The 26,393-nt window shown below is 43.5% G+C and overlaps 1 protein-coding gene and 1 pseudogene across 3 annotated transcripts in view; both read right to left on the bottom strand.

The window, feature by feature from the left end:
* chrm3a (cholinergic receptor, muscarinic 3a) overlaps positions 1 to 26,393 on the bottom strand; it is a 129,420-nt gene that overhangs the window by 7,397 nt on the left and 95,630 nt on the right. The gene's annotated exons all lie outside the window — the stretch shown is intronic.
* LOC125903855 (uncharacterized) lies at positions 10,071 to 13,653 on the bottom strand (annotated as a pseudogene).

Here is a 26,393-nt window from a genome sequence, read left to right as displayed (position 1 = left end):
CATCATATGTGCAAACCGAAAAACAGTGCATGCATGCACACACATACTTATGAAAATGAAAATGTTAAACCCATAATTGTATCACAATATAAACAAAACTTGATGTTGATGAATACAAATGAAGCAAAAAGTGATTATAAAATAACAATCCCTGAGAGAACAAATACAAATAACTGCAACACTTAATGATAGACAAGCAAACTTAAAAGCCTCATAAGAAAACAAAGTCTACTTTTAAGTTTGCATAAAGGAAATTCTACTGAGAACGCGAGACAGTAGTGTGTTGCTAATGAGTGTTAAATATCTTTTAATTGGCTTATGAGGCAAAAATATGCTTGTGTGAAGATACTGTAAGGGCTTTAACAGTGGGGAAATCAGCCTTTAATCTGCTACCTTGACTTAGCAAACACAAGTAGGAAACATTTAACATCATTTAATTAGAAAAACAAATAATGACTAAAGAAAACGAAAATTAGACACACAACAGTACAGAGAAGTGCTTAGTGTCGTGTCTGGGGAATAGGGTTAGAGGAGTCTTAGAGAACAGTGGAGGACAAACTGGATCCTTTGGGAAAAGGCTAAATGTCAGACGCCTTGTATCTGCTTATGCCTCTTTAAGAGTCAAAGCGTATTTCAGTTGAGGCACAGGTCGGTCCAGAAGTCCCTCAGATGCAAGAATTTCCGGTGTTAGGCACACTGACAACACAATAGCATAATAATGTTAAACTGATTGGAGAAAACGATGCTTGTCTAGTTTGTATGCTGTCAAATATAGTATATAGTGTATGTGTCTGTACGGTGTATGTATACTGTTTATTCAGGCGCCTTTTTCATTGACTTATACCACAGCAAAAACAGTTCAGCCTTGCTGGTGCCTCAGATTGCAGTGGTTAGCAAACATAAATTTACATCTGTAGTCCCCTGAGAGCACAAACTGGCTGCACAACAGAGGGAGAATAGTTTTGTTTGTTTGTTTCCCCCTAAAATTGAACTGATCAAACCTTTAAAGATAAAAACTGTATGCAGCAAATGACAACATGTGTGGGCTAGCAAGTCTTCAAACCTGCTGCTATTACAGTGAGGCCATTATAGTGTCTGTCTCTCTCCGAGCCCATGTCAAAGTCTATATCTTAAGTCTGACTCGCAGGCACGTAGGTGTGATGGTTTCAGGTGCACAGAGAGATCGATACTCATTTACTGTGTTGCAACACAACGTGTTCCCTGACATTTTCAGGCATTTGTCCCAGCAGGGTTGGACAGCGCAATCCAAGTTGGGTCCAAGGAACCATCTAAATGATTGGGTGACTAAAACACAGCCATTTTAGATTTCTATTTTCAGCACCTAATCTCGCAGAGCAGCGATACAGGCAGATGATGTCTAGCAAGGATGAGTCATGTTGACAAGTGCTTTTTAATAAAGGTTAAAGCTGCTATAATTTGAAGCAACCCCTTGAGTGCCACAACATAACCCGTTAAAGAGATGCTGTTTTCCATATTTTATTTCTCCCAGTCTTTATACAGGTGTACGGCCCAGGGAGGCTGAATCAACGGTTCCTGTGTTTTTTTCATGCTGCATGTAAAACTTTACAAGTGGACAGTGCCGGCACTAGGCAATTAAAAGCAACAGGGCACAAGGTTTTCACAGGTGGGCAGTCCTTTATACAAGGGCAGAGATTGGATAGTTATCTTTTAAGTAGTGAAACATAAACTATGGGTTTATATGTGTGTTGGGGGGTGGGAAGATACACTGATGGTGGTAGTAGTTTTGGATAGCATACATTTTCTTTATTGACTTTATAATATCACAATTTCTTGTAGTAATTACACCTTAGGCAGTCAAGGAAAGTTCATATTACATTTTTTTTAATATTTCAGTGAGGAATGCTTTAAACTTAATTTCCATTTGCAGTATTATATTTGGTGGTATGGCTCTGTTCTGGGGCCTCTCTGCCTTTCCTCAGGCATATGCAGAAAGCCTCTTCCACATGCCTACATGGACAGCATAAGGTGGAGAGAGCAAACCTCTCTGCCCTTCCATGTGCAAAAATGAGGAAAGCCTAATGCGGAGAGAGCAAACCTCCCTGCCCTTCCATGCGCCTACATGAAAAGCCTCAGGCATGGAAAGCAGCAGCAAAGACCCCCTGGGAACAGAACAGAGCAGCATCAGTGACAAACAGAGATGACACTGAGAAGTCAGACACAGCATGAAAAGGAGGAGCTGGGGTGGAAGCAGATTGCAAAGTAGCCTGCAGTGGAAGCAGGAACAGTAGGCAGGTCAGAGCAGTTTAAATAGGGCGCCCTGAATGAGATTCGCCAACTGGTTTCATAGAAAGGAATCATGTGATCAGTCGGCTGACTCTCTTCCATCAGTCGGCTGCTCCATCAGTTGATTGGGCTGTTTGAGATTAGCCAATGTAGCTGGGATGTGAGCTGATCTTGACATCGTGTCCTGCCTGAACTAATGCTATGCTCAATTTTTGGGGGCTTTTTGCCTTTATTTGGTAGGACAGCTATAGCGTGAAAGTGGGAGAGAGAAGACGGGGAATGACATGCAGCAAAGGGCCATTGGTTGGAATTGAACCCAGCTGCAGGAGCCAGGACACAGCCTTTGTACATGGGATGCCTGCTCTACCAGGTGTGCTAGTGGGCACCCCAAGATTTCATATTACTTTTAAACAAACAATAACTACGACAGAATGGGCATTTACAATTTACACGTGGACACTGCTCCTCCGGTGCACATGGATCCTTTAAATAAACCCTCCAGTAGAAAAAGTTTGCCTGAGTTTCCCTCTTCCCACCCTCTGACCCTCGGCTCAAGCTGGTTCTCTGCAGCTCTGACAGGAGTTGCACACACAACCACAAGCTGTGTGCAATAATGTTCACACAATGAGAGTGTAATCGCACTTTATAGCAGCTTTAACGTTGTAATATCTGGACCTCAAAGTTCCTATTCACTACAATCACTTCTTTTCAGGCTGAAAAGGAGCAATGTTCCCTTTCAACAAAGAACCACTGCAATTAACCAGTCAGGCAGTGCCGTCAAAATTGATTTCTCAAAGGGGCCATTAGGGAGGTAACCTTACTTGATTCCAGTCTGACCACATTTTAATCATATGTATTTTTAACATATGAATTCCTTTGCAAATTCATTAAATTGGTAATCAATACACATTTATCTTATTTAATGTTTATTATGATAATGAAATTTCAGGGAGCACAAAGCTCATTTGGACAACCATTGCCCCCCCCATTTTCCCTCTGTGCCACCAACAGTGCTACTGGCTCATGTAGCGCCTTACGTAATGTGCACTTCTGTGCTGCAGCCAAGTGCAGAAAGACATCTGGAGGCAGGCAGGGGTTTTTATCAGTTTACTACAATAAGGCATTATTGTAAAAACAACTCAAGCGTCAACAGCTTGAACACATAAAAGGCTACTGCCAAACAAGGCGGAACCAGACTCAACCATGAACTGAAGGTTACTATACAGGCTGAGAAAAACAAATCAACAACTGCAGAGTTAGATTGGACTGACAGAACTAGAGTTGTCAGGCATTTGGCAATTCCAAGCGGGCAACTACAGACTGAATGCATGCATATTTAGACCCAGCAGATGCAAGCAACAGCTTTGAATGCCATGATTGGCTGGGCACTGCTGCATTGTCATATAGAATGCAGATTGCTGCCTTGTGGCCAGAAAACCGACGGGAAATGTAAGGGAAAGTCAGGACTTCAAACAGTGATCACTGACCGTGTATTAAAAGCAACAATGCCTTTGTTCTCTCCAAGGAAATAGTCCACTAGATCATCTCAGTAAAGCCTCTGCTATCCCTCAAAGCTCGATGATGTGGTGTTGCACGATAAGGGATAGCACTCAAAGATATAGCGGGTCACACTGAGTGATAAAAGGTGGTGAGGGGCTTGTTTCAGGATGAAATGTGATCTGGCAAGTGGCACCACAACACAGACTACTCTGTGGAGTTATTGATTTCTGTCATTCGAGCAAAGCAGCCGTGCTGGTAAGACAACTCTGACCCAGAAGTTTTATCTTACATTTACCAATACTACACCAACTCATGATGTACGATACAACTGTGGTGGCATTTGCTGAAAGCAGGCTTGAGGGAGGGTACAGTCATGCAATGCAATGTGGATTAAAAGGTCTAGATGATCTGTTTGATACTGACCGTCCTTGAATCATTTGACCCAAAATACAGACCCTTTATTCAGACATGCACACAGCTACTACCTGAGCAGGAGGTTTATTAGTGGAGGCGGGCAACACTATAAATGTCTATCAATATTTGAAGCAATCATCCCCTGAACTTGCTTAAAGCATTTGATATAAAGCACGTGTCAAATGAACAAGGCTCTGACCTCTGGTAGCCCAAAGAGCAACCACATGTTTTCAAGATTTGTTTACTTCTGTGTCGATGTGCTGCTATTCAGCACGGCTAAGGGTGAGTACTACAGGAAGCTTATTAAAGTTCCTGCCCGTTGTGCAAACGTTGTGTTTGAAAGCTTTCATACATCATATATCCTCCAGCTGCTCACAGAGGCCAGAAAGATAGTAGAAGAGCAACTGCAGTTTGTTGCTCTCTCCCCCACCACCTCTGACATGTTGGTTCAGTTAAACATCAGAGCCACTCTGACAATGCATTTTGTAGACTCATAAATGTCTTCAATCATTTTTTTCCCATGACCATAAAGGGGAAGTGTTTGCACTGACCCAGTTGTATATACAACCCCATCACCAGGATAAATGTTGGCATTGTGTGTTTCTGCAAACCACAGATATGTGACATTTGTACTTTATTATGTAGCAGAAATGTTAAAACTCTTTATTTCTTCACATTTCAAAAATGCTGTGGTTAATGTGTGGTTATGTTTAGGCACAAAAATCACTCCGTTATTGTTGAATAAAAATCATGTTTTAGTTTAAAGAGGCCTGGCTGATAACTAAAGGGCACAGAGCGTTTGCTGTCAGGGCTCTGAGGCTCTGGAATAGTCTGCCTGATGAAATCAGGTCGGCCAAGTCAGTGATCTCTATTAACTCCGTCTTAAAACATACTTTTATCGGAGAGCCTTTCCTGATTATACTTGAGTTTTAAGTTAATTTAGACTGTCTTTTATTTCCTCAGTTTTCATATGCTAAAATGTTTTTATCTGTTCTTGTAAAAGTTGTTGTTTTCTTGTGTTGTCTGTTTGATTTATTGACATGTAAAGCACTTTGTAACTCTGTCTTGAAAAGCTCTTTATAAATAAAGATTATTATTATTATTATTATTATTATTATGTTAAAACACCCACTTTGGTCACACAATCATGGCTGGGAATGCAGCTAATGTCTTGCTAAAAAACACCTGTTTTTGGGGGCACAGTGGTTGCTGGAAATACCGCTGCTGTCTCCATCAAGTCATTTTGTTGTTTATGAGGAAAAAACACGGAGTGCTGCACTGGTTTAAGACTCAGTGTAATTAGTTGTAAAAAATAGTTGTAAAAAATGTCACATGATCTCTTAAATTGCACACCTGTTTCCAATGCATTTTACACCCTAAAGAAGACTGTCTAGTCAAAACGCGCTTGTTATCCATGTATTAATAAAGGATTTTTAACTACAGCCAGAGTGGCTTGGATGTATTTTTAGACTGCCTGCCTATACTATGAACTTTTACACTGAGTGAGCTGGTCAGTCGTTGTTTTTTATCTTTAGGTGACCATATTGTTGTTTGTTGGTCTCGAATAGCGGTCAGCAGCTTGGCAGCCGTCTTACCTAGGTGTTACACCATCTACAATGGATGATTTTAACAGCAGTCATTTTGACTTGTCATAGCAGGAAAAGCAAGGGTGACATTTACATTTACTGATCCAAAATGTTGGTGATTAAGAGGAAGTTACATCTGAACAGATTTTTTGGGGGTAAAAAGCTCATATGTATGATAAAACATTCATTCTGTTGCTGTGTATCTTTCCACTGTGCAAGAATGCCCTTTTTTTCTTTCTTTTTTTGACATATTTCTGAACAGTCGACTTGTCATCGTAGGAAAAGCAAAGGTGAAACCGCTAACATTAACAAAGTGTGCCAGTAAGCTTAACAGTGAGCCATCATGCAGAATACCAGGGCCTCTCCTAAACGGACTGTATCTATTATTAATGTTATTGAATACGACTGTGCTTTTCCTACTATGACATGTCAAAATATCTGCTGTGAGAATGGTCTATCCCAGCTCCTGATGACAAGTCAGCTCATATACATGTAATCAGAGGTCCTTTTACAAACACTGATATTTTACATAAAAATCATATAAATGTAACAAATCTGTGGTGTGCAGGAAAGTAAAAGGCCAACATTTCCATCTGGTGACTAGGCTCCGTATAAGTATAGGAGTATTCTGATTAACACAAAGATCTACACCAGTATAGTGTTTGGTGAAAAGTGTGAAGCCTAATTTCAAAACCTGACTCTAATACAGGCAGCGATAACAGACACTGATAAACCCGCATAGTTAATAAAGCTAATTAAAATGATAATGCATGATCTATTTTTCCATTTTTATATAATTGTACCAAGATAAAAAAAATGATAAAAGATATGGATATAATAGAGACATAAGATATTAACATGATATTAACTGTCATGATCCACTTAATATGACTTTTCATTAGACAAAGGTTGTGTAAAGAGGTAGTATATAATGAAGCAGTGTTGGCCTTGTCATTCATAAAAGAAAAAGGGATCTTGTGGTTGCACAGGATGAGCTAAATCCATCACAAGCTGGTGATGATGGGTCTGCTGCCAGAAGATGGTGGCAAGGATTGTGAAACAGCACAAGGCCATCTGTCAGGTACTCACTGCTGACAAGAACAAGCATTTAGTGCCTACTTGGCAGGAGATGGACTTGCTGGAGTCCGTGAGGGGGACTCCACTCTTAAAGTTCACAGATCTTAAGTGAGTGTGTTATTATGTGAAGGCTTTACAGCACCTCCTCCGAACAAAGGTTGTGAAACCTGCGGAGGATGACGAAGCCCGCAAAGGATGTCCACCATCGTGGTCTGTCTCAGTGAGAAATATGACAAAGCAAAGATGACTTGCTGGACAAGTCATCGCTGGTGCTTCAACACGCAGTGGTAAAAAAAAAGATGATAGCAGGGAGGGGGAGGTGTCTGATGGAGGACGGCGACCACGATACATAAACTTCAAAAGCAGTTAGAAGAGAAGCTGTGAAGGAGGAGGAAGAGCCAGCTGCTACAGCTCCACCTGCCAAGAGGTACACATAGCTAAAAGCTCCTCAGCTTTATTTACATCTTAGAGTAATTAACTGCATAAAAATACACCACAAAGCTGTGTATTGTAAAATATGAAACAGAAAACAAACTGCTGCTTTGTGTGCTGCCACAACACTGTGCAATTAAATTATCCTGTATATTCTAAAGTGTTTATCACACACAAGGTGACGGCACATTATATTACATCTCACCATGTAACTGAGTTCTATTTTATTATCTGTCGATCCCTTTACATGACACTACAAAGTAAGTGCCATGAGAATAAACTGTGTGAATTGAGAATCATATGGAGGTGCAGAAATATACGTCACGAAAATCTCACTGTGACCCTTGAGGAGCTCCATAATCACACTACTTCCATCCATACTTCCATTTTCATCCACTTATTCACGGCCAGGTCACCGGGGCAGCAGGCCAAGCAAAGCACCCTATATATCCCTCTCCCCGGCAACACTAGGAAACTAAGGCCGAGCCCACGACATTTGATAAAACATTCCCCATGTAGGATACACAGGTGTTTCCTCGTTCTAAACTCCTTCAGAAGCCTCCTCTCTCTTCTCTCCTCATTTCCTCAAAATGCATTGAAGGGATTGAAAGATGCTTCATGACGAGTAAGGGGGAGAGAGGTGGCAAGGAGGCAAAAGTTAATGGGAAGAAAAGGATCCAAAGAGTTGCAGGTGACAGGCTGCACACTTTATGCCATGATGGGAGAGGAATTATTATTTACAGACTTCTTAAATGAAACATTGAAAGTTTGTTTGGCTGCACCTGAATTCTTTGCCAAAGTAACTATGCTTGTTGCCAAATTAAGCAAGGCTAAAATCTTAAGGATTACAACTTTATTGATTTGATTTTCTCAATTTCTTTTTTAAATGATCACAGTCCCTTTCCTCTCTTTTTGGGGGGTTGTGCTATTTTGTTAATCCAAATTTCTGCCAATACTTAAGTACAGGGTTTTATGCAACTATACGCTTCAAGGTCACCCAAATATTGAATATCCAGAGACTCCTTTTTACTTTATAACCAGAAAAAAGTGGCCTTTTATTTACAAATTGTAATCACTTAAGCAGTGGTTCCCAACTGGTCCAGCCATGGGGTCCAGATTTCCCCATAGTCATTGGTTCAAGGTGCACACAATCTAATACAGTCAGCATCATACTTTCATTTGGCCATGTTGTTGAGCTAGATTGCTGTCTCTGTCATGTAGCTGTCTGATAGTCACTCACTCTACAGCAGGGAATGGCACTTTAAAATGAAAGCTCCGTGCTGGAAATTCAATGTATTTAAAAATAAAGTGTGTTTTTTGAGTCCATCCATTCAGAATGGACCCGCGACCCACCTTTTAACCGCTAGGAGGAACCACTGCTCTAAAGGACCATTTAAATCAAGTGTCACAGTCACATTAATGAAAAGAATGTTGAAGAAACAAAAAACGAAATGTTATGACTATAACTTCTGTTCCCTGAAGGAGAGGAACGAGGTACAACACATATAGTATGGGATATCACGCCCCCGCGTGGCCTGACTGAAGAAACCTCTATTCACACCTTTAAGGCAGATGATCTGTGGTGACGCATGTGAGGCCCCGCCCGCACATATATACCTGCGTCGCCACGGTCATTCTTCAGTTCGATAGCCGCTCTTCACCGAGCCCAGCTGCGCAGCGGGGCAACCTAGTGTTGTACCTCGTTCCTCTCCTTCAGGGAACAGAAGTTATAGTCATAACATTTCGTTCCCTTTCAGTCGATTCACTCGGTACAACACATATAGTATGGGACATGTATACATGTCCCGCAGAGCAGCCACCGAACCGGAGTCCACCTCCAGCACTTTAGTGCATCATGGACCCAGCAGAAAGGACAGAGTGAGCCACCGAAGGGGCTGTCATATCCAAATGATAAAACCGGACAAAAGTGTGCGGTGATGACCAACTGGCTGCAGCACAGATATCACAGATACCCCTTTATTTAAAGGGGTATCTGTGAGTGATATCTGCAGCACAGATATCACTCACAGATACCCCTTTAAATAAAGCCCATGATGCTGCCATGCCCCTGGTCGCACACTCTGTGTGCGGTCTATGTAAGTACGTAGCGCACGCACAGGGCACAAGAAATGTAACCTCCTCTGCTCCTCGGAAGCAAATGGAGGGGAACAGAAGCTCAAAAGCTCAAACGTCATAGAGCTATAGGCTACAGAGATAATCTTAGGCAAATATGCTGCATTTGGGCACAATGTAACCTTAGAGCCATCCAAAGTGAACTGAGTACACGAGGGATGTACAGATAACGTATGAAGGTCACCCACCCGCTTTGCAGAAGCCAAAGCGAGAAGTAGTGCTGTCTTATATGAAAGAAACTTCATATCTGCAGACTCAATAGGCTGAAATGGGGGTCCACAAAGCACCTCAAGCACCAAAGCTAAATCCCATGACGGAACGCTGGGTTTAATCACAGGCCTCAACCTGCGGACTCCCTTTAGGAAACGCATGGCAAGAGGATGAGCGCCTGGTGTCACTCCATCAAAACCAACATGGCATGCAGATATAGCGGCCAAATAGACCTTAATTGTGGAGAAAGAGAGACCCTTATCCAGCAGTTCCTGGAGGAATGTCAAAACATCCACATTAGAGCACTGAAATGGGAGTACATTTCGGTCTTGACACCACTGCTTGAACGCCCGCCATTTGTAAGCATACAAACCCCTAGCTGACGATGCCCTCGCACTCTGGATCGTTGCCACCACACTTGGGGGCAGACCTTTAGCTATTAGATTGGACCTTTCAACAGGTAGGCATGCAACCGCCACAGCTCTGGGCGCGGGTGAACCACGACTTCGCTGGCCAGTGAGGGGCCACCAGGATCAGAGAGAGACCCTGTCGGCGCACCCTCTCCAGAACTGAAAAAATCATCTCCACTGGGAGAAACGCATACAGAAGCGTGTCGGGCCATGTGTACGCTAACGCGTCCATCCCTAGGGGAGCGTTGTGGTCTGTCATGGAAAAGAACAGGGGGCAGTGGGTATTTGCTCTGGAGGCAAAAAGGTCCACCTCTGCCCTGCAAAACCGGTCCCATATTTGAGTCACCACCAATGGGTGCAACCTCCACTCCCTCACAAGAGGACCTCCCCTGGAGAGGAGGTCCGGCCCCAGGTTCAGGTGGCCCGGGACATGGGTGGCTCTGACAGACAGAAAATGAGCACTGCACCATAGCAACAGAGAGCGAGCCAGTTTCAACAGGGGAAGTGAGCGGGTCCCTCCCTGCCTGTTTATGTAGGAAACCACTGTTGTATTGTCTGTCCTGATCAGAACATGATGGCCTGTCAGAACCGTACGAAAATGCCTTAGAGCTAAGAAAGTTGCTAACAGCTCCAGGTGGTTGATGTGGAGCCTGCATTGTACTGACGTCCACACCCCTCTCACTGCTGCACCTTTGCACAGAGCCCCCCCACCCCCTCAGAGAGGCATCTGTGGACACCACCTTGCAAAAAGACATCCTCCCTATAGGGGAGCCCTGTTGTAGTAAACCGGGTTACCTCCACGGGAGGAGCACCGACATGCAAGAAGGAGATATTGTCAGCCTCCTCTGGAGGTGACGCGGCGTGCACAGCCGATGAGATTGAGTCCAGCGTTGCAACGCTCGCATCTTCAACAGCCCAAGTGGCACTACAGCGATCATAGATGCCATCATGCCTAACAGCTGTAAGATCGTCCGAAAACGTAGTTTGCGTCCCAAATGAAACTGAGCAAGGCAGCGGTGAAACGCAGCCACCCTGTGCTCTGACAGACGGGCTCGGTTTGAAATCGAACATATTTCCAGCCCAAGAAAAGAAAACTGCTGACTCTGGGTCAGTGAACTTTTCCGTAAATTCACCGAGAAGCCCAGCGCTTGGATGTGCGACAGAGTCAGTGACAGGTGCGCCGCTGCCCTCTCTCTGGAGCTCGCGATCAAAGCCCAATCGTCTAGATAGGCTAATATGCGAACGCCTTTCTCCCGGAGCGGAGCTAACGCAGCCTCGACACATTTCGTGGTGCAGGTGCAGGGGGCGAGTGACAAGCCGAATGGCAGCACCAGGTATTCATAGGCCATGCCCTCGAATGCAAACCTTAGAAATTGCCTGTGGTCCAGGTGTATCGCTACGTGAAAGTAAGCGTCTGTAAGATCAATAGTTGTAAACCAATCTCCCGGTCCGATCACGCTCAGTAGCTGTCTGAGTGTTAGCATTTTGAACCTGTAAGTTCGTAGATACTTGTTTAACACTCGCAGATCTAAAATAGGATGCCAACCTTTGTTCGTCTCCGAAGCGGGAACAACTCGTATCGCTCTCTTGTTCAACAAGCTGTTTATTTCTTCCCTCAGTACTGCAGCTGCCTCGTCCCCTACAACTGTGTTTTATAGAGTGGAAACGGGGTGGCCGGGCCCTGAACTGTAACCGGTAACCCATGGCAACAGTCCTCTCTACCCACGGTGAGACTGCGCATGTGCGCCATTGAGGGAGATGGACAGCTAGCCGACTGACCTGCAGCACTGTAGGGAATGGGCTGTCACCCCCTGGCGTGCCAGAGGGGAATGGCACCACCAGTTTGACCTGGTTTATTTGTTTGATATTGTTTTGGGTACAAAACGGAACCTTTATTGATTTCAATAAATGCACATTTACAACATTCACACAGTGAACAGAAGGCACCAACACTGGGGCACTTGTGTGTGGGGGGGGGTTGTGCTTGGGAGACTGTGTCAGGGGAGTGCAATGCTTCTCGCCCAGAACTAAACATGAACGCGGCCTCTTTGTCGGCAACAGATGGGGGGCAGCAGTGTCTCCCTGCTGCTGGAGCCCCTCTCGGCTCACTCCCGGAGCTAGGATGAATGCGGCTTCTTCCTCCTAGGCGCTGAACCCTTCTGGAGGCCTGGTGGCAGACCCTTGCTCCAAGCCAACTGGCGTGGGATTTGGTCCGGCGCTTGCTGCTTCACCGGCTGGGAGCCCAAACTCGCAGGCGGCGCTGCCCTCTTGTGGGGAAGCGGTGGTGTCGGCTTGGCAGGCCGCTTTGGTTTAGCATCACGTCTGGGGATGATGCTGCGCAGGGCGTCTGTCTGCTTCTTTCTCAGCTCAAATTTTGTCTGAATAACGTCGAGTGACTGTCCAAACAGGCCTTCAGCGGACACTGGCTCATCCAAATAAACAGCCCTGTCCCTCTCCGGAACGTCGGAAAGAGTCAGCCACAGGTGCCTCTGCGCAACCACTGTAGAAGCCATCCCTCTGCCCAGGGAGAGCGCTGCACAGCGGGACACGCAGAGGATGTAATCCGTAGCGACTCTAACCTTGTTGAGAAGAGGGGCCAGTGGACTGTCGGAAGGCATGAGTGACCCAAGCTCTGCCAGACATATGGCTTGATATGTCTGGAGCATAGTGACTGAGCTCAGCGCACGGGCCGTGCCTGCCTGTGCCCGGTAAATCTTCTCCAGCTGCGACGCGGAGAACCTGCAGTGCTTGGATGGGAGCGTAGTGGGGCCGCCGACGCCGTGGTTTTGGGCCGGGGCCAGATAGGCTGCCAGGGACGGCTCCATAGGCGGAGGGTTGACCAGACCTGCTTTTTCAGCTCCATCCAGGTCCAAATACTGTCCATAGCCGGGCACCGTGACGCGGGGAGACAGCAGCTTGTTCCACGTCAAGGTTGGCTCAGCGACAAAGGGGATCAGGGAACAGTCGTCGGCTCGGGGGGAAGGAAAAATCCTGCAAACCGCAACGGTTTCTGAGCCGGTGGGGGAGAGGGCCACTCCACCTCCAGCTTCTTGGCAGTACAACGAGAGGAAGGATGTGTCGTCCTGGTCAACCGACGCAGCAGCGGCGGCATACTGGCCCGACGATAAAGCCTCCTGTTCATCCTTTGACAAGCCATGCACTTCCAAACCGATGTCCAGCATGTCATCGTCATCATGGCAAGCAGCTAGCTGAAGCGGCAGCTGGCTAGCGCCCTTGGAGGGGTCCGTTTCACACTCGGCTAACCTGTCAACATACTCCATTTGGTCCGCCCAGTCACCAGCAGGGACTTCGGCCAAAAGCTCTTCGCCGTCGGACTCAGACGAGGCTGGGTCCCTCGACTTGGAGAGGAGGGGGTCCTGCCATGAAACGGTTATCTTCCCCAGCACTTTCTCCACAAACGTGACCCGCCTCTCCAGGGTTGAGCTCCGGAGCTGGCAACAAGATGCACAAGACCCGGGCTCAATCAATGCCCTCCTAGCCTGGAGGACTCCCAGACAGACGGGACACGCTTCGTGCTGGTCCTTGTCGTGCAAAGAGAAGCCACACCTCTGAGGATAGGGGCAATCAGAAGACTTCTTCTTCGCCTGTTTAGGCTTGGTGCTCATACCGAGACACGAAACCCTTCGATGAATAGTACTCGAAAATACACATGAAATTAGCGCTCCGTGGGTAGCCGATGGCTAACACCGACAGGGGCTGTTAAGCTAATCTCGCATCAGCAGTAGCCTATAGAACAGAGCTAACTAGCAGCAGCTAGCTAACCCAATCGGTAGAGGTGTTCTTTGCGAGGTGAAGAGCGTAAGAACTGAAGAATGATTGTGGTGACGCAGGTATATATGTGCGGACGGGGCCTCACATGCGTCACCACAGATCATCTGCCTTAAAGGCGTGAATAGAGGTTTTGTTCAGTCAGGCCACGCGGGAGCGTGATATCCCATACTATATGTGTTGTACCAAGTGAATCGACTGAAAGGGAACTGAAACCAACTTCTTCTGAGTTAAACAGTAAAGCCTCTGAAGCATCACCTCGTCACCTTGATTACATGCATCATATGTCCAATAATACTGGCAAAATTAGGGAGCAAAAATGTTTGTCTTGACACATTTGCTTTGTTCCCAAAACTAATATGGCATTTAGACTGGGGAACATCTCCATCTGCTAACGTCGTGCTTAAATTTCAGACATGTTGATCCCCGCAGCTGTCTCCAAAACACACCCGTTCAAATTTGGGTTTTGGTTTAAGCACCACAGTCCATGTGGTCTTAATACTTAGTATCTGTGTATTTACCAAGGAAGAGCAAGACACTGTGGAATTACTGTGTGCGTTTTCCCAGGAGCCCAGTGTCAGATAAGGACACATTTAGCTCCACATATGTCTTTGTAAATATGGGAGGCATCTGATAGGCTTGTCTCTTAACACGGCACGTCCAACTGACAAGACATGTCCCTCTCAAAAGCAGCCAGCCACTCATCCATTATCACAAACAGTGTGTGGGAGACTCTCTGCTCCCAAGTAGCAAACATTTGGTGGATGTGCTGAGGAGATAAGGTAAATTAAAAAGCCAGAGAAATTATGGTGAGTTTATTGCACTGGGTGACAAGAACTTCTCCATGGTGGAAAACAGTTTGTTTTGGCCAGTGCGCATGAGGTCACATGAGGACTTTGTGAAGAATTCTTTGTATTAAATTACTGATAAAGTGTGTATACATAATAACAAGATCACCATATATTAATAATTGAGGTTATTCAGTATTTACTTAATATATATTAATGTAATTTGCAGTGTTTTTGCTAATATACTGATCATAAAGTTATTTTTTTTGTGATAAACCTCACAAATATTTCAAACCCCTTTTGAAACTTTCCTCCACACTTGTAGATTACACTGAAAACAGCCACAGTAACTGCTGGAAGCAGACTGATAAAGACTAAGAGGACAAATCCTGCAGCCAAGAAACGTAAAGTGACCATATCTATCTCTCAGCTGGCCATTGTTACATTATGTCGCTCCTCATTTACATAAAAGTAAACACAAATTCCTCCTGTCAGCGAGTGACATCGCACCAGCACATCATGCTGGTCTCTCACTTGTTGTCTCTCAGCACTCGGTAATGAATGACAACTAATCACTTTGTTTGTTATTGCTGCTGATGGGCGCTCACGGTTAAACTCATTTCAGATTTCTATTGCTTCAGCAATTCAGAGACAATCACAGTTTTCTAATGTGAGTTGGTTTTAAATGAGATAAAGTTTGCTGAGGTCAAAATAGGTTCTTAAATCAGACTGATATGCAGTAGGGTTGGGCAGCTGTCTGTATTGTCATATGGTCACACACACACACACACACACAATGGAGGGACAACTACGCAGGTTGATTTTAGCGCTACTCATCGTGGACTATATTGCTGTCATTGCTCATTTTAGTCAAACCATACAGTTTGAAAACGAGGTGCGGCTCCAACTAGAAAACAATGTTTTGATGCATTGGATGTGCTGAATGTGCATATTAAGGCAGTACAGGAGGAGGTGCACATTAATAATCCTCCAGGACTGTAACATGCTCATGTTTAACCCAAACAATGTGTCATGTGACTGCAGTTGATTCAGATCGAGGCCGGAACATGTTCTCACCACAAATGAACCACACCAGAGTTTGTATGTAACCAGACCAAGACCACCTCTTCAACAAGATCTCGGTCCGGTTGTTTTGGTGCACAACTGAGTGTGACTGCTGTGTTCACACCTGTGCAAATGAACCACACTTAGGGGGGAAACAGACCTGAGTTCAATAGAACCAAACCAAACAGGGCAGGTGTTAAAGCAACCTAAGGTTCACTTTCCATTCAGCTTGTCATCAGAGGGAGCTGTCTGTTTGGGAAGTACTGAGCATACAACCGGATAAATTAGAGTTTGTAAACAGATGTTTTGACATAATTTTGCTGTTGTGAAGCGGCAAGATTTTTCTAAGGTTCTGGACTCTTCGTTCATTGGAGACATGAGAAACAAAAATTTCGATTCAGCCTAACACATTATGAGAATCTGGTCATTTAGAGGGTGAAGTGGTAGTAAGGTAGTCTTAATTTAGATATTTAAGTGCAGACCAAAGTGGTAGACCAGCAAACCAACACTGCCATCCCCAAAGCCACGCTGCTAGCACACAGTAGCTGCTAAACAAACTATAACAAAAAAGACATATCAGAGGGCAAGTGTGTGAGTAGAGCAAATCCTTGTAGAACACTGCTGGCAACTTATTTAGTTGTTATATATGTTCACACTTTAGTTTCAAAGCCAGCCCAGTGAGAAGATAATTGTTTACATAAGTGTTGTGTAAGACAAAAGTGTTATTGTATTTTCACACTTGTAGGCATTGATATGTGTGTTCACATGTATCTACTGCAAAGGAGAGAAGGAATCCTCCAGCAAACAGCCATTCATGTTGTCATCCACTAACTAAGATTGTTTATGTATGTACATCAGCAAAAAAAATCAATACTTTAGTTGTCTAGTGTAAATCTTCTATTACACAGTGTAAATGTGAGAAGTGTAAACTCCTCAGCCCAGAGAGCAAGAAAAACAGGACTTGTGTCTGTACAATGGAAGAAGTCCCGTCAGTCCTTTAATACCAGGAAGCAGCTCGGCATAATTATTCTGCCCTAACCTTGTTTATTCTCCTTTATGACCGTGGGCAGCCAGGAGATCTGCTTTTATTGAGGTGTCTTTTTTGCTGCAATCCAGATTACTGCAGCTGAGTGTCTGAGTCCTGCTTACACTGGCATCAACAGCCATAAACAGACGGCAGTTTGACGGGAGCTTAGTTTGATAAAAATAACAATGCGAGGAAGTGAAATAATAATCAGTGTGAGAGGTTACGCAGGGTGCCAAGGATGGCTGTGCATGGGATCCGGCCAAAATATACTTGGAAAGATCTCTGGTGTACCAAGGGCAGGTAGAGGGTAAGCGTAACTATTTACAAGGTACAAACTGTGAGTAAGCTGTTTAGGATGTTTCTTTTTTTTTTTGTCAGAGGAAGTACATTCTGTTCCTCTAGATATGAACATGCTGTAGTATATTCTACAACACTGTCTCTAGTGTTCATATGCAGCTAATTTGCAATCATGATTTAAATTCAGATGGACATTTAATTCCAATACAGGGAGCAGTTAAACAACTATACAGTGCAGCAAAGGCACAGAGAAGAGGTTGAGGAGGATGGATGATCGTACAAAATGTTTGACCAGCATCAGGGTTTATGTTCTGCGTCATGATTTAGGTTTGTTATTTCAATATTTAACAAACTATGATCTCTCTGAAACCTTCACCAAGTGCTTTTTAGTTGCCCAAAGATAACCATAAACACCTGCATCCTCATTTAGCTGACTGGTTACCAAGCTTGTTGAAACAATTCATTAAAAATCCTGAAAATGTTCTGAATAAAAATATATTTAAAATAGACTCTCCTCCCAAGAAAACTACATTGTCACTTGTTTCAGCAAAAGCCCCAGACACAACATGTCTACGAAACAAAGCCCTCTTGTGGCCTGAGGATTTATGACTCCCGTCCATCTGGAGAAAAGAAGAAAGGTGTGGTTAGAAGAGTCAACAAAACTTCGGACTTTGATATAGGAGACTAGTGTTTGTTTCTCTTTTTTTTCTGGAAGTCAATAATGGTTTCTTTTGACCACGTCCACAATTGTTCCCTGACCTTAACAAGTATTGATTTTAACTCAGACTATGGTATTTGCCAATCCCTGACCAAGTCCTTTTGTGCCTGAACCTTACTAAACCTTAACAATAGCTGCGTAGAACCGTAGAAGGGCTTATTTTTCTGACAATAATTTGTAGCAGTCTTAAGGCTTATTTATGCTCAACGTTAGATATGTATACGGACATGGACGAAGCATTCTCTCTGTACTGTGTCCATGTCATCCATATTCATGCACTTGTGCTGAAATCCTATGGATACCTGCGAAATGGAGCAGTGCCCCAAGAAATCGTGGGGGTGGTGTAGCGTTATTCAAGCGAGAAACGACCGTAGGACACACAAAGATATTTTCAAAATGGCAGAGTGGAACAAATAAGTAATATAGTGAAAAGAATTCTCCATTTACATGTCTCAATGTATTTAATGGCCTCAGACAACCACTGTCTACAACGCTGCCTCCCTTAAAAGATGCATTATCACAACTTCTTTCAACAACGCCATGCTTGTTATTGTCAGAAACGTTTGACGCTGCCCTCTAGTGGATGTATCTATGCCAAAATAAAAGACGCATGGAAGTATGTGGGCGCTGACAGCTATATTTTCATACATAAAAAGAGTATAAATGAGCCCTTAGATGACACAAATGCCTGGCCAGTAAGGGCATCAGATCAAAAATGCTTGTGTGCTTGAGGGTGGTTACGAACTATGCCTTAAAATTGGAGGACATGGGTTTTTTTTTTTACCCAAACCATATCTGCGTGGCCTTAAATTTCCACCGAAATGTATTAAGCTAATACCATTCAGTTGTCAACATACTCCTGTTGTTATGGGCTTCGGCTGTTGCCTCATAGTAGCTACGTGTGAGGAGAAAAATCTACATGTGGAAAGAGTAGTAGGATGTTGTTATGCTCCTGACCAGTGCTAGAGGCTCATGGGATTTCACACACATCCTCACCTCTGTGGTGGGTCTCCTTGCTTTTTGACAGTCTCAGTAACAAGCTGCTGGAATCTTTCGACACGGCACTCTTAGACACTTAGACATGCCTGTGTAGTATGTGTGTATGTGAGAGCAGGAGACAGGAAGAAAAATAGAGCGGCAAAATAGAGACGGTGGAAGAATGGCTCAGGAATATGTCAAACCAAAAGGCTGCAGCCACTTGAGGGTGACTGCACGGAGAACGTTGAAAGTTCACCTTTCTTTCGTTCTCATAGTAAATCTAAACCTGGATGAGGTCCAATGCATACCTCGTGTGTGTGTGTTTTAAAACAAGAGCTAAGTTACTGTCATTGAAATGAGGCTGAGTTTTGTGGTGGGTGTCACAGTGAAACATGGGAGAAAAAAAAAACGCTAGTGCATTAAATTCGCCACAGTGACAGCTCGTTCCTAACAATTCCCGCAATCCAAACTATGAAATACCACGCTTTGAGAAACAATGTCGTTTCGTGTGAGGCTAATTCCAGGCCCTGACCCTTTGCCTCGCTCCTCATGCCTGCACTTCAATACAACCCTAAACAGATGCTATACACATGTAAGTGATAGGCTATTGCGATCAATCCTTAAAAGGAAGTGCAACCATCTGTCTATTGAACAGGCACTCGAACGAGACGGAGAGGGAGAAAAAACACACACTCTCTCCTGTGTAAACATGCTTCAGCGGGAGGAGAGGGGTCTTTAAATGCTGGAGGCAGAGATGCGGGGTTGTGCAGGGGTACAGGAGAGCAGGGTGAGAGGATATTGTCGGGAAAGCTAAGAATGTGCAAGTAGTCACACCTCCTGCTCGGGGAGTGTAAGTCATCCAGCAGTTGGATATTATGTGTTTATGTGTGAGAGGAGAAACAAAACAGACTTCTCATCTCAGGACAGAGGGCTGTCAGGTGATGGAGACCATGTCTGCTGCTGTACTGTGTGCTTCTACACCAAACAACACACATGCATGCGCGCTCTTCTTTGCAGAAACGCTTACATAAGGCTGATATACACAAACACACCCATACAAACCTTCACTGTATCACACACTCTGTTCCCGCTTTCATTTACACACTTAAAAGCATGCAAACACACACATCACCAGTTGCCAAAGCTCAAACACTTGAGAGGGCAGTGAGTCAACAAGGTCCAAGTACCGAATCGCCACAAAGAGAGATGGCGCTGACAGAACTGGTTATAATACAGTCCAAACACTTCTCCTGGCGGATGTCGACAGGCTTACATAGACAGTTAACGAAGCGCTAACTGTATTACAAACATGAACGCTTGCAGGGCATGGAAAAACACACGCGAGATACACACACAGTCTCACGTCTCTGGCTGCCCCTCTGTCTCATTCACTCAAGCACTGATGGCCCAGCCGCCCCACCCCTTCCCGCTCTCTGTGACTGCCAACCCCCCCCCCCCCCACACACACACACACACACAAAGACAGACTTGGCAAGGGGTGTATCCTATTTCATCCAATAATATCAACCCAGGTGACGTGACTATACCTGGCACTGGGGCCTTAAATAGCTTTTAAATTTGATTCCCTAAATTCTCCGGGGAAGTCATAGTGGTCTCATCTGTCTTTCTCGGTATCAAAAACCCATTCTCTGTTAACCAGCTCCAGATGAATCCAACCCAGACATGTAGATCTGGAAAGACAGGCCTGATAAGAAAAAAAAAAAAATACATCACCTGCTCGAACAGAAATGCACTCGAGCGTCAGTGGGAGGGCTTGTGCATATGGTTGTTTTACACATGCATGCACACATGGAGCTTAAACTGGGCAGAACATGCAGGCAAACATGACTTCATCCCCACTCACTCAGATCAGATAAACCACAGTGTTTTTTTTCTTCTAATGTACAATCTCCATTATGCTGATGTCATAGAATGCAGTCCCAACAGTGTGTAGTATCATAATAATGTATATTTCACTGGAGAAAGTCGTTGTGTACTTGCAGCGTGGAATTGAGTTTACCTGAATTGATTGCATCTCCCTTTCCTTTTATCAATTTTTAATGCCCTTGGCAACACAGCATCAAAGTATTTGGCCTGCTGGATTATTTTATTTGTGTTTACCTCTGTTGTATTATTAATTGCTGCTCCTCTGACCTTTCAGTATAACTGTGTCGTATTTAATTAACTGAGTTCAAAACTAAATTGGATTGGGTAGTGATTATATTGAATGATAATAGACTTCATACAGAAGTTGTGGCTGACTCAGAGTTTTATTTTGTTTCTTTTATGTTGGTTACTCCACAAAAGTGATGACGATTGTAGGGTAGATGAGGAAAGAGACAATAGTTTTGAGACATGGTTGCAGTTATATATGTATCCATGAGTTCGAAATGTTTCGAATTGAGCAAGAATCTGCCTTTATCCCGAAGATTTAAGACACCAATTCATGAGCCTATAGTGAAAGGGAAAAGAAGGGTCTGGAGGACAATAACAGGAAGAAGTTCTTGGTAAGTTTTGACAGCAGTCAAGAGTCTGAGCTGTCACACAAGTACTGTAGACATGTTGGTTGCTTGGGCTGGATAAACACAGATTGCGCAAACAGTCCTGCAGGGTAAAAATTCACTTCACGTTCAGTCTGTACGCACCATAAGGCAGCAAACAAAAGTCAGGATTGTGTGGGTGTAGGGAAAGTTCAGTCTTACAAAAGATAAGTTACCTTATGTCATCTATATATCAGGGGCTGTATATATAAATCTGAATTAATGTGATGAGAATGTGCAGCAAAAAGGCTTATTTGAAACAGATGAAACAAAGGTCTTGGTCAAATATACATTGATATGATGCACATACTGAGAACAGAGCCACCTTAATTCTGAAACATGCTCAATGGGTGCCAGTGGTCGAGTGCCACCACAAAGTTTATAGCCTACAATTATATTTTATATTGGGTGCTTGCTGGCTAATGAACCTTGAATGCTAATGGCGACAGGCGAGTGATGGATCGGCCACACTCACAATTGGCTTTTGCCGCCGAGGCTTGTTGTTATTGGTCTGTCAGGAAACATCCAACACAAGAGGCAGACATGAAAAAAAGTCCATTCATAGCCGAGGGCTTTACAGTGGCGGGATTACAATGGAGCTGATCTGAGGAGAAGCCAGAGATGAAAACTGACATATTGTAAAATAAATCTGAATGGTGAAGTGTAATCCCTTTGACAACATCGCCTTGTCTTTCGCCATCCTTAGAACGAACTACAAAGCACATGAGACAGATCCTGAAATTAGCATAACCGCTGAGCTAATACACAAATGGACTAATATCTTGCATAATAAAACTGCCAGTATTTATGGGGGGCCCTGCATCTAGTGAATGATGATCTGTGGCATGTAATAGTTCCCATCCGGCACACTGACAGGAACATTATGAGGATGGAGAGTGATGAGATCTTCCTAAGCTTCTGATACTGTATGGAGCCATGCTGAGTGGAAAAAGACTCTCTTTGACTCCTAGTGCACTTACAACATGGCTGTAATGAGTGGGAGCACTCTCTGCAAGAGACAACGCAGACCAGAGCAGGCTCCTAGAATATTATGTGGGTGGTTCAGCCATAAAAATCATTCTCAAGCTATAAAGGAATCATACAACCAAATTACATTTTGCCTGTAACGACTCTATGAATATTCACCTGCCCTTCATTTTCTTCCTAAAGTGTCATCATTTTAAGTCTTTTACCTTTTAAAACCGTCTCCTCTAAGGGCTTAGGGAGCACAATACCACTTAAATTATAAAGGGAAATACAAGCAGACAGCATGTATTGTAACAAATCACTTTTATGCCTATCAGTAATCCCCTGCTATTTGTCAAAAATTAGCTACACCTTGAGAACTTTCATTTGTCATAATCACATTACACCTGCGGTTCCAAGCGTTGCGTGCCAGAGAGCTTGCTGCATAAATCACAGTGTTTATTGATACTTCACTGCTGGACGCTCATCATCACATGCACTAAAAGCAGCAAAACATCGGGAACTGTGCTGGCTCGCTGCAAAAAGCAGCAGAGAACAGTGAAGGTTTGAAATTTCCATTAAATTACTCCTGCGGAAAAAAATCTCTTTTTCCCCTGTTCAAGTGCTTGTATTCACCGCCAGAAAATAATAATCTATCCCTTCTCTCCTCATGCAATACCAAGAATGAAGTTTTCGGCTTTGAACTACCTCTCTCTTAATCAACCGGACCATTTTTCTCACCCTGCAGCCTCTTGTGTGTCGCTCTTCTCAGATGTCAACACCAAACGAGGAGGCTCTGAGGCCCTTACAGTTATTTAAACAGCGCTGAGAGTGAGTATATTACTCAATGCTGAGGTTAGTGGATGAAGATAAACACCATAACCACTCAAGTGTCTCACTCATTCCTGAGGAGTGTGATGCAGAGGTTGCGGGGTATTTTGCAGCCTTAAAAACTGTAATATATAATCACTGCAATCAGTAGAAAAAGAAGCCAAACTGAAATACAGTTCCTCTCTTTATCTCATCCCCTGAACAGAATCTCTTCCTATGGGCTCGTGGATTTATCTCATGCATTATTTCACCGAATTCATAAATGTTTAGAGGGAGAGAAACGGACAGATGGGATGACTTGGAAAGCAGCAGTTAGACAACGGAAAGCAGAAGCTAAGTAAGATACAACAGGAGGGAAAATCCCCCAGTGGCCTGGATTTGACTGATATTATTCCATTATCCCTCCTTCTATTTTTTCCCCGGGTGACCTCAACCTATGCTATGTGGGAATTAAAGTTGCATTGGGCTGTCATCCATGAACAGCAGCATCTATTGTATTCTTAATCCATAGAGTCTGTCAGACATTTTTTTCCTACATGTGGATGTACGGTGCACCATACACTAACTAAAGTGTATGTATTTTCAATGGGGGATTGTCACCTCTGCAATTCATTAGCATTAAGTATGGAAAGACCTAATTATGCTGAGAAAAGGATTGACTTGCAGGTCGAATGTCATTGAGCTCTGTAAATATTGAACAAACGCCTACGTTAAAGATCAGCTTGATGACGCACTGAAAGCACCACCGTGCGTACTGCTGTCATTAATTTGATGTCAAAATCAAAAGGTCGGACTTGAATCATAACCTTTTAAATTATTCATTAGAAATTAATGTCAGGACATTGTTTGGCATTTTAAAACTTTCACACTCATCAAAAAACAAGTACGAAGAGCTACAACTATTTTATCAATAATTCTGCAACAATATTCTGATAATCTTCCAATTTGTGCCGAAAAAGAAGTCAGTCGTCTCCAAGTATTCTGGAATAATTATTGGCTAATTGTTAAATAAAATGTGTTATCTGTGATCTATTTTAAGACTTAAAGGATGTGAACTGATGAGGTAAGTGAGGAACCAACAGCTTGAGCGGACAATCGCCTTCTTTGAATCACTGAGTGTGATTGATGTGTGTTGGACCAGCTGATGATCAGCTGCCGGGTGCACATGACTTACAGTGCGCGTCCTGCTGAGCTAACGCAATGCTTCATTAACTTGTTCTATCTATTCTTCTTCCAAGTCCCAAAATGGGTAGACTTGTTCAGGTTACAACTCAAAGTCACATTGACGTGCTGCATTCCCCTCATGTGAAAACACAAATCCCAAATAAGCCCTGATGTCAAATACTTTCATGTGCTTCACACACAACACTGTAAGGGGAGAATTTTTTTTTTTTTTTTTGAGGATTGGTTATCTGGACAGAGAGAGAGAGAGAGAGAGAGAGAGAGAGAGAGAGAGAGAAACAGGTCAGAGGAGGTAAAAAAGTTTTTCTGAGGAAGTCGGAGTGCAATTTAGACTTTACAAGCTTCTGTGTAAACTTGAAACTCAGTTTCCAAACAACTGAATAAAGCATTTGATTGCTTGTTTCACTCTGTTAAAGGGTGACTGCATCACTGTACACCAAGATCTATAAGACGTAGGTGTTAGCGAACACACTACTCTTCACAGGGGCACGCAATGAGTTTGAACCAGGAATTTCAGTTACACTTTATTTAGATAGTTTAAAGAGTATTTGTAACATTTCAACAGCTTATTAGTTGAGATAAGGTTTGGGTGATATTTGGTTTTTCATACCAGGGTAAACAGTGTATGATGGCATTTGTGCAAAAAATGTATGTACACTATGTATGCCAGTTTCTAGCCCACAATGCTGTGTGTATGTGTGTGTGTGTGTGTGTGTGTTTGTATGTTATATGCAATTAGCCTACTTAGACAAGTCTTGCTGGGTTTAAATACATAGGGCCCATAGAATAATGAATGGACAGGAAATAAACACCCTTCTTCCACAGATTTTGCTGGAGGACCTGATTACATTTATACAAATACTGGTATACTACATCAGTGAGCTTAATGGAGATGACAACACATTATCACTCTAACCTTGTCACAATCAACCACGTCCCTAGGTGCGTTGAATGTTGATGTTCTTGGACACTGTGTCAAGTTCTGCCTGTTACATGTATTTCTATATACGCTTATGTTTTCATCGGAAATTTACCATTTACAATCTCTTTCAAAATAAACACACTATAGCGGTAAAACACAACAAAGCAATGTTTTTTGCCTTCAACAACTCACGCACATGGTTAGGTGCAGGCAACAAAAACACGTGGTTGGGTTTAGGTAAAAAGAACAGGGTTTGACTTTAGAATCTTACTGGAGGTGATCACCGCTCTCTCAGGTGAAAGTCACTGTTTGTTGGACCCATCTCCCACCCTTCCCACCTGCCCTACTCGGACTTTCGTTGCCTTAATTTTCGTTCTTGTTATTCATGAACAGACCTTCATATTCTCAGTATAATTAAGTTAAACTTGAACTTTTCACTCAACCTATGCTGCTTTGGTTGAGTAGAAAGTTCAAGTGGGTTATGGGTTGGTTAGAGGCTCAACTAATAAGCTGCTGAAATGCTACAAATGCTCTGTAAACTACGTGTAGGCGGACTATCCAAACAAAGTGTTACCGGAATTTCAGTTCAAATCCACATCCCGGATCTGTCATATTGACAGATGCATATCCCAGTCGACTTGTTTGTCTAAGTGATACAATGTGACTCTGACATTCATGCCTCATGTATTGACTCCAACCCTCTCTGTAAACATTAAAACATGCAACACAATAACAATCACGTTTCCCAATCACATGGAGATATTGCATAATAAACGCTCCTGCAAAAACATCTCCAACTCTCTTCTCCTGATCTGAGGAAAAAAAGTAATCCATGCCTCTATTTCATCACGCGTGAATTACTGCAGCTCTCGATTCTCCTGTCTGAGCACGAGCTCCGTCAGCCCCAGAGGCAGGAACGCACAGAATAACTCTGGCTTCCCTGCATCAGCTTCTCCTTAATTTAAGAATTGATTTCTGAGATCTTACAGTCAGTTTTGTAAAGCTCAATGAGGTCTCGCCTCAAGTGAAATCATTGATCTTGTGACCTCCTCTATGATTGAGCAGCAAATTTGTTTCTAGATCCATGCTTTAACCTAAAAGTGACAATTTCACACTCTTACTGTCAGAGCCGTCTGCAGTCAGAAAAAAAAAAGAAGGTCCAGGTCATCTTTTATATCTCTGCTTTTAAAAAATGTCCTTTACTGAGCAGGGTGTTTTCAGCTAGACACATCATCTATTCTGTGTTGTATTTTCCCTGCTTGT

Source organism: Epinephelus fuscoguttatus, linkage group LG16 (assembly GCF_011397635.1).
Source record: "Epinephelus fuscoguttatus linkage group LG16, E.fuscoguttatus.final_Chr_v1".
In the NCBI taxonomy this organism is placed as follows: domain Eukaryota; kingdom Metazoa; phylum Chordata; class Actinopteri; order Perciformes; family Serranidae; genus Epinephelus; species Epinephelus fuscoguttatus.
This window is presented reverse-complemented; position numbering and strand designations above follow the sequence as displayed.